The sequence below is a fragment of the Balaenoptera borealis genome (assembly GCF_965194805.1).
Source record: "Balaenoptera borealis genome assembly, chromosome: 18".
Lineage (NCBI taxonomy): Eukaryota > Metazoa > Chordata > Mammalia > Artiodactyla > Balaenopteridae > Balaenoptera > Balaenoptera borealis.
In genome coordinates this window covers 41259332-41271244 of record NC_138877.1, presented here as the reverse complement: position 1 = coordinate 41271244, position 11913 = coordinate 41259332, and the positions used below count along the sequence as shown (strand labels likewise).

Below are 11913 nucleotides of genomic sequence, written 5' to 3'. Positions count from 1 at the left end.
GGGACTGAGAAAATATTTGAAGAGATTATAGTTGAAAACTTCCCTAATATGGGAAAGGAAATAGTTAATCAAGTCCTGGAAGCACAGAGAGTCCCATACAGGATAAATCTAAGGAGAAACACGCCAAGACACATATTAATCAAACTATCAAAAATTAAATATAAAGAAACCATATTAAAAGCAGCAAGGGAAAAACAACAAATAACACACAAGGGAATCCCCATAAGGTTAACAGATGATCTGTCAGCAGAAACTCTGCAAGCCAGAAGGGAGTGGCAGGATATACTTAAAGTCATGAAGGAGAAAAACCTAAAACCAAGATTACTCTACCCAGCGAGGATCTCATTCAGATTTGATGGAGAAATTAAAACCTTTACAGACAAGCAAAAGCTGACAGAGTTCAGCACCACCAAGCCAGCTTTACAACAAATGCTAAAGGAACTTCTCTAGGCAAGAAACACAAGAGAAGGAAAACACCTACAATAACAAACACAAAACATTTAAGAAAATGGGAATAGGAACATCCATATCGATAATTACCTTAAATGTGAATGGATTAAATGCTCCCACCAAAAGACACAGACTGGCTGAATGGACACAAAAACAAGACCCATATATATGCTGTCTACAAGAGACCCACTTCAGACCTAGAGACACATACAGACTGAAAGTGAGGGGATGGAAAAAGATATTCCATGCGAATGGAAATCAAAAGAAAGCTGGAATAGCAATTCTCATATCAAACAAAGTAGACTTTAAAATAAAGACTATTACAAGGGACAAAGAAGGACACTATATAATGATCAAGGGATCAATCCAAGAAGAAGGTGTAACAATTGTAAATATTTATGCACCCAACATAGGAGCACCTCAATACATAAGGCGAATACTAACAGCCATAAAAGGGGAAATCGACAGTAACACAATCATAGTAGGGGACTTTAACACCCCACTTTCACCAAAGGACAGATCATCCAAAATGAAAATAAATAAGGAAACACAAGCTTTAAATGATACATTAAACAAGATGGACTTAATTGATATTTATAGGACATTCCACCCAAAAACAACAGAATACACATTTTTCTCAAGTGCTCATGGAACTTTCTCCAGGATAGATCATATCTTGGGTCACAAATCAAGCCTTGGTAAATTTAAGAAAATTGAAATCGTATCAAGTATCTTTTCTGACCACAATGCTATGAGACTAGATATCAATTACAGGAAAAGATCTGTAAAAAATACAAATACATGGAGGCTACACAATACACTACTTAAAAATGAAGTGATCACTGAAGAAATCAAAGGGGAAATCAAAAAAATACCTAGAAACAAATGACAATGGAGACACGACGACCCAAAACCTATGGGATGCAGCAAAAGAAGTTCTAAGAGGGAAGTTTATAGCAATACACGTCTACATCAAGAAACAGGAAACATCTCGAATAAACAACCTAACCTTGCACCTAAAACAATTAGAGAAAGAAGAACAAAAAAGAACGAAAGCTAGCAGAAGGAAAGAAATCATAAAGATCAGATCAGAAATAAATGAAAAAGAAATGAAGGAGACAATAGCAAAGATCGATAAAACTAAAAGCTGGTTCCTTGAGAAGATAAACAAAATTGATAAACCATTAGCCAGACTCAGCAAGAGAAAAAGGGAGAAGACTCAAATCAATAGAATTAGAAAAGAAAAGGGAGAAGTAACCACTGACACTGCAGAAATACAAACGATCATGAGCGATTACTACAAGCAACTCTATGCCAATAAAATGGACAAACTGGAAGAAATGGACAGATTCTTAGAAATGCACAACCTACCAAGACTGAACCAGGAAGAAATCGAAAATATGAATAGATCAATCACAAGCACTGAAATTGAAACTGTGATTAAAAGTCTTCCAACAAACAAAAGCCCAGGACCAGATGGATTCACAGGCGAATTCTATCAAACATTTAGAGAAGAGCTAACACCTATCCTTCTCAAACTCTTCCAAAATATTGCAGAGGGAGGAACACTCCCAAACTCGTTCTATGAGGCTACCATCACCCTGCTACCAAAACCAGACAAAGATGTCACAAAGAAAGAATACTACAGGCCAATATCACTGATGAACATAGATGCAAAAATCTTCAACAAAACACTAGCAAACAGAATCCAACAGCACATTAAAGGGATCATACACCGTGATCAAGTGGGGTCTATTCCAGTAATGCAAGGATTCTTCAATATACACAAATCAATCAACGTGATACATCATATTAACAAATTGAAGGAGAAAAACCATATGATCATCTCAATAGATGCAGAGAAAGCTTTCGACAAAATTCAACACCCATTTATGATAAAAGCCCTGAAGAAAGTAGGCACAGAGGGAACTTTCCTCAACATAATAAAGGCCATATATGACAAACCCACAGCCAACATTGTTCTCAATGGTGAAAAATTGAAACCATTTCCACTAAGATCAGGAACAAGACAATGTTGCCCACTCTCACCACTATTATTCAACATAGTTTTGGAAGTGTTAGCCACAGCAATCAGAGAAGACAAAGAAATAAAAGGAATCCAAATCGGAAAAGAAGAAGTAAAACTGTCACTGTTTGCAGATGACATGATACTATACATAGAGAATCATAAAGACGCTACCAGAAAACTACTAGAACTAATCAATGAATTTCGTAAAGTAGCAGGATACAAAATTAATGCACAGAAATCTCTTGCATTCCTATACACCAATGATTAAAAATCCTAAAGTGAAATTAAGAAAACACTCCCGTTTACCATTGCAACAAAAAGAATAAAATATCTAGGAATAAACCTACCTAAGGAGACAAAAGACCTGTATGCAGAAAATTATAAGACACTGATGAAAGAAATTAAAGATGATACAAATAGATGGAGAGATATACCATGTTCTTTGATTGGAAGAATCAACATTGTGAAAATGACTCTACTACCCAAAGCAATCTACAGATTCAATGCAATCCCTATCAAACTACCACTGGCATTTTTCATAGAACTAGAACAAAAAATTTCACAATTTGTATGGAAACACAAAAGACCCCGAATAGCCAAAGCAATCTTGAGAACGAAAAATGGAGCTGGACGAATCAGCCTCCCTGACTTCAGACTATATTACAAAGCTACAGTAATCAAGACACAAAAAAAGAAATATAGATCAATGGAACAGGATAGAAAGCCCAGAGAAAAACCCATGCACTACAGTCACATTATCTTTGATAAAGGAGGCAAGCATATACAGTGGAGAAAATACAGCCTCTTCAATAAGTGGTGCTGGGAAAACTGGACAGGTACATGTAAAAGTATGAAATTAGAACACTCCCTGACACCATACACAAAAATAAACTCAAAATGGATTAAAGACCTAAGTGTAAGGCCAGACACTATCAAACTCTTAGAGGAAAACATAGGCAGAACACTCTGTGACATAAATCACAGCAAGATTCTTTTTGACCCAGCTCCTAGAGAAATGGAAATAAAAACACAAATAAACAAATGGGACCTAATGAAACTTAAAACCTTTTGCACAGCAAAGGAAACCATAAACAAAACCAAAAGACAACCCTCAGAATGGGAGAAAATATTTGCAAATGAAGCAACTGACAAAGGATTAATCTCCAAAATTTACAAGCAGCTCATGCAGCTCAATAACAAAAAAACAAACAACCCAATCCAAAAATGGGCAGAAGACCTAAACAGACATTTCTCCAAAGAAGATATACAGATGGCCTACAGACACATGAAAGAATGCTCAACATCATTAATCATTAGAGAAATGCAAATCAAAACTACAATGAGATATCATGTCACACCGGTCAGAATGGCCATCATCAAAAAATCTAGATACAATAAATGCTGGAGAGGGTGTGGAGAAAAGGGAACACTCTTGCACTGTTGGTGGGAATGTAAATTGATACAGCCACTATGGCGAACAGTATGGAGGTTCCTTAAAAAAACAAAAAATAGAACTACCATACGACCCAGCAATCCCACTACTGGGCATATACCCTGAGAAAACCATAATTCAAAAAGAGTCATGTACCATAATGTCCATTGCAGCTCTATTTACAATAGCCAGGTCATGGAAGCAACCTAAGTGTCCACCATCGGATGAATGGATAAAGAAGATGTGGCACATATATACAATGGAATATTACTCAGCCATAAAAAGAAATGAAATGGAGGTATTTGTAGTGAGGTGATGGAGTTAGAGTCTGTCATACAGAGTGAAGTAAGTCAGAAAGAGAAAAACAAATATAGTATGCTAACACATATATATGGAATCTAAGGAAAAAAAAAAAAAAAGGTCATGAAGAACCTAGTGGCAAGATGGGAATAAAGACACAGACCTACTAGAGAATGGACTTGAGGATATGGGGAGGGGGAGGGGTAAGATATGACAGGGTGAGAGAGTGGCATGGACATATATACACTACGAAATGTAAAATAGATAGCTAGTGGGAAGCAGCCGCATAGCACAGGGAGATCAGCTCGGTGCTTTGTGGCCGCCTGGAGGGGTGGGATCGGGAGGGTGTGAGGGGGGGAGACGCAGGAGGGAGGAGATGTGGGAACGTATGTATGTGTTTGACTGATTCACTTTGTTATGAAGCAGAAACTGATGCACCATTGTAAAGCAATTATACTCCAATAAAGATGTTTAAAAAAAAAATGTTACTTATGCACAATGTCATTTAGCAAACAGAGTAGAGTCCATCATCTCATCCAGATTCACACAGACAGGTCTCATTTGAGCGCTATATGCTAAAGAGCTGGTATTTTGAGACAAAAGTACTCCTAACCTGAGTTTCTTAACTGCCAATACGGACTTCTTACTTGGAAAGCCGGTCTTCTTGGCCACCTCGACCACATCTAACAATTGCCCTGTTGTGTGTTGACTCGACAGTGGAGCACCGGGTCTGTCTGATGGTGGTGGCAGGAACTATTATTATATCCAGATAAATAAAAGTCCATATTTTGAAATGCCAATTTGAGATACAAATCAAGGGTACAACATATTCAGAAATGAGTTTTCAGCAATCTGGAATCCTGAATGATGTGAAAAATTTCAGAAATTGATGGCAAATTGTACCCGTGATGGGTTCCCAGCTATGGAAACATTAATACATTGATTCAAATTCCTTTACTCAATCAACATAGCCCTGGGGTCATCCTGCAATTGTGTATCAAAAAATACGAAGTTAGGGTGGCAAAGTTTGACAATAATTTTATACAAGTCAAATTTGGAAAGTCATATTAAGAATATCCGTTCTGACAGAAAAACATCAAATCCTTTGTGTACACATTTAGTTTGACTGTAACAAAGCAACGTGTACAATTTTAACGTTTAAAACTGAGCATCATCTTTCTTTCCAGTGAAATGAAAAGAAAAATTTAAAAATAAACAGGAACAAAATTACAATAAAGAATGTCAATTGCAAATGAGATCCTATGGGTTCTACTGATTCTCTCATCGAGTAGCAGGGCTCAAGTCATCATTAGGAGATAATTTGATTTTAAATGTGTCATCTTAAACTGCAAGGATGTCTGTTAAACATCACAATTAAAACATGCCAAAGGAGAAGCCATACTGTCAAAATGCCCACTTAACCCACCCAAGCATCTCAAACCCACCCTTTGCTGACCTTCTATAACCCCATTTATTAAAGTTTTTTTTTTCCTTTTTTTAAACAAGAGAAAGTAAACAGATACATGTTGGTAAATGCTAACTGTCCATATTCACATAGAGACACAGTGTAAACTCTGAGCCCAATATACAGAGAATGGAGGAAAAAATCTAGACTTCTATGCACTACTTCACAGGGACCTAGCACCCTCCAGCTTCCAGCAGATCTAAGGGAGTAGGAGGCTTTTTTCCCACGGAGCATGGTGGTGTTGATTCCATAAAGTTTTTGTTGAGGCAGGAAGGAATAAAAATGAATTTGGAACAGAAAAGGGTAGAGATTCTTTTCCTACTGAGTTCTGCTCAAGGTATTTCCCCCCAAAATAAGTTGAGAACCATGGTATAAAGGAGAAAAGAGACCTCAAAACAGGATGACTAAAAACAAGAGAACAAAAAAAAAGATTGCCACTTGCTCCCAGGGACTGGAGAAAATTAAAAAAGGAAGGTTGGAATCCATCAGTGTTCCATTAGTCATCTTCTCCTTCATCTTCCTCTCCTTTCTCCTCCTCCTCATAATCTTCATCTTCTTCACCTTTATCCTCATCCCTTTCTTCATCAATATCTTCCAATCCTTCTTCTTCTTTAACATCATCATCTTCTTCTTCTTCCCCTTCCTCATCATCCACGTCAGGAACCAAGTAGTACTGTAATGGATTTGGCCAAATATCATCTTTGATGACCTCTCCTAACTCATCTGCAGCTGCATCAGAATGATCAGGAAACCAGGTGAAGAAGCTCTCTGGTTCCTCATGCTGTGTCTTCCTGCTGGCTTTATTCTGCGTTTGGCTTGAACTTTTCATCAGATCCTTTCTGGATTTCGATTTGATTTCAGTGCACTTTGAAGATGAATCACCACTCTCATTCAGATGAAATTCTTTGGAGAGAACTTTATTTTCAAAGTAAGGGTTTTCATTAAAACAAAAATCTATTCTATAACCTGATTTAATATTTTCAAATTCTCTTACTTCCACTCTTATCAAATAATGCAGTGCCTCTTCACCCTCCTGCACAAACAGTACAGACAACTGTGGATGGTTGACAAATGTTGTTACACCAAAATTTCGGATTTTGGAAGTCCATTCTGACCTCTTCTGAAAAAATGGTTGGCGGAGTTTGTTATTTTTCTGTTCTACTTTCAAAATCTTCTCGTTGGCTTGTTCATTACATCTGTCTATTTCATTTTGTACTTCATCAATATGTTCAATTTCTTCTTGCTGTTCTTTTTCTTCCTTCGGCAAGTTTGGAGAAGCAGATGTTTCCTCTGCCCTGGAGGCAGGAGTCAGTCTCACTTTCTTTGGTTTCTTCGCTTGAGGTGGAAGTGAAGACTGGTGTTTGGGAGCCATGCTGTGGGAAAAACCAAGAATCCACCCAAGGGAAGACACAAACACAAAGAGCTCTGAAAACTCACATTATTTCATTTTAATTCTCATAGTCGTACTTTGAGACAGCCACACATTTTTCTTTCCATGTTAATTAACAGACAGGCAGGTAATGTTTAGAGACCCTGAAGAACTCAACCACATCTCACAGAGTCAAAATCAAGCTGTCAATTCAGGTCTGTCTGGCTCCAAAATCCACCACAGGCATGTCTGCTTGATCCACAAAAGAAATTAGGACACAGGTGAAGTTTGAGTGGAGCCAAAACAATGAAACTACTTAAAGGCCTTCGTCAGAGAATTATGATAATAAAATTATTATTTTAGGAAAATTAATCTGATAAGAGCCAGTCAAACAGATTAAAATGGAGTGACAGATTAGAGGGAAGAAGAGCAACTATAAAATAACTACAGGATTTCAAGTGTGACATAATGAAAATCTGAATTAAGCTGGGAATGGCAAAAAAGGGACAAATTTGTTGGGCTTCCCTGGTGGCACAGTGGTTGAGAGTCTGCCTGCTAATGCAGGGGACACGGGTTCGAGCCCTGGTCTGGGAAGATCCCACATGCAACTAGGCCGGTGAGCCACAATTACTGAGCCTGCGCGTCTGGAGCCTGTGCTCCGCAACAAGAGAGGCCCGCGCACCGTGATGAAGAGTGGCCCCCACTTGCTGTAACTAGAGAAAGCCCTCGCACAGAAACGAAGACCCAAACACAGCCATAAATAAATAAAATTAAATTTAAAAAAAAAAGGGACACATTTGTAACAATAATTAACAGAATAGATAACTGATTGGATGTGAGGAACAAAAGATAAGAGAAAGTAAATGATGATCGATATATGAAAAGTACTATTTTGGCATATGTTATATATTTTCAAAGTCAGAAATATTTCTTGACCTGTTTTAATACCAATATTGTCTAAGGTCAACATATTTCATTATGTTTACATGTATAGCCTTATTAGACCTTATTGTAGTCTTGAAAAGTTAGTGGAAAAAATATATGCCATGCGTTTTTAAAACTGGACAAGGTTGGGTGAGCTTTTGATATGAGCAAACATACATAAGATAGAGGTCAGCAGTCAATGCATTCCTAATGTAGTCTATACTATAGTTATCCAAATGTATTTTTGAGTTCCCCATACTTGTATGGAGTTAGTGTTGGTATTAGCATATGCTGAAATGTAACTTTAGTTAATTCAGTGTGAATTTTTATTTCTGAATAAAGTAGATGTCATTTGATCTTATAAGATTGTAAGAAATAAGTGGATCTTTGAAAATATTTTTCTTAATTATCACTATTCTACCAGGCAAGTAGCTGTACATTACCAAGAAAGTATCATTTTGTTTATTTTGAGGATTATTTCACATCTTCTGCTCTTTCTCAGAAAAGAAATCATTTGGTCCTTTGAATTTATGCCAGCCAACACAAATGCTTAATTCAAATTGAGATAGAAACCAATTATATTAGGGGAGGACCATCGACAATTGTAGCATTCCAGGAATTTTGGCCCTGGCAGGGAGGAGTATGAGGCAAAGAATAACATTAGGAGGCCCATGAGGAGTCTTTATTTCAATAATTCAAAGAAAAATAGCTGAATTTGGAGACATTTTAACTCTCTGAAATAACTGAATTCAATACAAGCACAAGGTATGTTATTTTCTTTCTAGATAGCTTAACAACATCATTAAAGCATGTAAATATTAAATTTCCCACAAAACACAAGGAAGCATAAACTAAGTCCCTGTAATGCTGCTGCTCTTAGTAAGCTAAAATGTAATACATATTTACAATAAGCATTGTGTAATCTAAATATTAACTATTTTTTTTCATTCAATTCTCACAACATCAGGTGCTATTTATACCCTTTATGTGTTTACAAACACATAAAGTGAGAGGAAAAGAGTTTTATGTTTGCCTTGGTCACCCATTTATTTTTCTTTTAACCTCCAAAATTGCTTCTTAACAAAGTATGAGGAAAGGTTCTTAGCTGGTAGGCCCTATGATTTATCACAGTCAATCATGAGTTGCCCATTCAAACAAGATACTTACATAAGCAAATATCTCACTCCACCTTATCTAAACAGATAAGTTGCTTTGACCCAACCACAAACACTTATATATTTCCAAACAGCATTTTGGAAAGCAGAATCTCCAGAGATTTGTAAGATATTGTAACTATCAGAATCAGAACGACCTTTTCTTTTTTATTTTATTGCTTTCAACCGTCACCTTGTGTACATTAAAATTCATTGACTGAGCTGGTAGGGATCTACATGTGCACTTCACCTTAGTATCAGTTGACTTGGTGTCAACTGAAGTGCTCTGGCATCCTTGGCCACAGAATTTTGAATCGGATTTTGGTCGGGGAAACAACAGAAGAAACAAAAACAACAAAACACCCCATGAACAACAAACCTATAAACTACCTTTTGTAGTATGGGAATGAATTGTTTAGTGTAGAAATTAAAGGCTAACAGGAAGAGTTAGGATTGCAAAAGTCAAGGACACCATTAAGTCATTGCCAAGAGTCAGAAAACTGCCACAGAAGGTCAAGGAAGTGTACACAGCAGAACTCAGCCTGCATAGCATTCAGGTGGATTCTCCTCACAGACATGCAGGAAAGAGGTGAAATCTCAGAATTTCATCTGTTTCATTCTCATCATTTGTTTTATTCCAAAAGTCATGAGGTAGATGGTTCTCAGGAGCTTACTGGGAAGCCATAATGAATCTGACATCTCCCCAGGAATCTTTCTGCAAATGACTTTAGAAGAAAATGATTTCTCCCCTTCAACCTTCACTGGTTTAAACAAGTACCTCAAAGTCTATTCTGGAACTATACAGAAAAATGCACTCTGGGAAATGTAGTCTTCAGCTTCTCCTCAGCAATGTGCAAAGCCAGGCTTAGAAGGAGGCAGTGGTGATGGCAAGTTGCCAACAGGTAATCCAAATGAGGAGACACAAAACCCCATAAGCCATTGTGTCTCTCCCCTTTGATTTTTCAAATCTATCATAGCTCAGTCACAACATCCTTTTGATATCTTCTAATTTAAATACTGAAATATAGAGTTACCCATTATTAGCATACTTTATGCTAGGTTACTGGGGACTGGAAGAAAATAAAAATAATTGTTTAAAACATAATATATATATACACACATATATATATACAAATATATACATATCAAAGCAAAGAGGAAAAAGTGCATTATTTCTACAGTCTTCATTTCTTTAATTATTATGTGACCATAGTTGTTATTCATAACTTCCTTTCTCCCTTTTTCTATATACTCTTTGTTCTCAGCCAGAACTTCAACTGGCTATGGTTATTTATCTGAAGGGAGAGGGGAGGTGGCCCAAATCATTATTTCTGAAGAGTCTGTTCCATTAACAATCTTGCTTGTATGTGATTTTTGCTGCAGTTTCATATTTACATTTACCAGTGGATTTGGGAATACAAGGAAACACCACTGGTTCCAGACATATTCATCCTTGACCTCATTTTATATTGGCAGGCCTATCTCCCCTGCATCATCAGGACCTATCATATCAACCAGTACATAAGTCCTTTATGTGTCTATTGGTTCTAAAGTAGCCAATGGGCAACATCCTTTCAATTCAATGGAACTTTTGTTGGGTTCTCTGGTTGGAGCATTCCTTCTCTGGGAATCAGAAAGGCATATATTTGCAGGGATGGGAAGCAAGCATTTTGCACTGAATTATTTTAGTAATAATGACCAAAGTCACTCTCATTTCCATACCTTGGCTCCTAGACTTATGTATTCTGGCTACAGGAGAAACAATAGCATATACTGATCGCTAATTCAGAACATATTGGAGCTTGAACACTCAACAGATTTTGTCACAAAGCCAGCACTATAATTGCATTTCTAATAGCCATTTCATTGTTCTATTAGGTCAGATGTAGGATAACAGATTTATAACAACAAGAGTGAGTTTGATGGACACAAGCATATTGCTAAAATTCACTCACTTTCAGTGAATTCCCTGATCAGAGAATACGTTGCATGTGTTCTGTGATGTTAAAGATGTCACTCTATAAGTCCACTGATGGTCTACTGGAAGAAGCAATGAAGATTGTGAAGAGAAAATAAATGACTCCCAGGAAAGGGAAATCATTACTCCTGCCATGAAAGATTCAGTTCATTGTAAACATCCTCTCTTGTGGCTGGCATATCCTCCAGGAGAGTGTGTAATTCCTTCACTCAGCAATTTTGTAGTTCAGCCTTAATGAGTGAACCCCAAGCTGGGTAGCTCATTCCTATGGAGTTTCTGGGCAAACAATATAGCTGACATCCAAAGAACAGTCATTTTGTCCAACAAATTATTGAGAACTTTCTCTATAGGACTTTCTCTATAGTGGGTGCCATTTGGTGAGCATTCCTAGAGAAAACAAATATTTTGACACCCTGTTACAATTCCGAGAGGTGTATCTACTTAATTTTTCCACAGATTCTCTTATCATTCATTTTAAATCTTGTTTCTTTCAAGTTCTTAACCACTATTCTTCAGGTTCCCCCCTGAGAGGTGCTGTGATATTGTACTGCCATTTTCAGAAAGCGCCAGCGAATTGTGAAGAACTATTTGTTATCCAGGTTTCATTTTTCTTTTGTTTCTTCCTCTCCACTCCCCCATCAACAGGTTACAGGGAGATCCCTTTGAGATTGTAGCTGAGGGTTGAGAGAGTGGGCAATGTAGGGGAACTACAAGTCATGGGAGTCTAAGTCACTTGCTCCTACAATTTACATGTGCTTTCAACACTGATCTTATATATCACTTCCACTTGATGATAATTTCTCTGCACTGCC

The 11913-nt window shown here is 37.2% G+C and overlaps 1 pseudogene across 1 annotated transcript; it reads right to left on the bottom strand.

Annotated features, from left to right (window-relative positions):
• Positions 1-4254: 4254 nt before the first annotated feature.
• On the bottom strand, positions 4255-7642 carry LOC309615914 (protein SET pseudogene; annotated as a pseudogene). The gene has a single exon. The product of its transcript is annotated as a protein SET pseudogene (transcript).
• Between the last annotated feature and the right edge of the window lie 4271 nt (positions 7643-11913).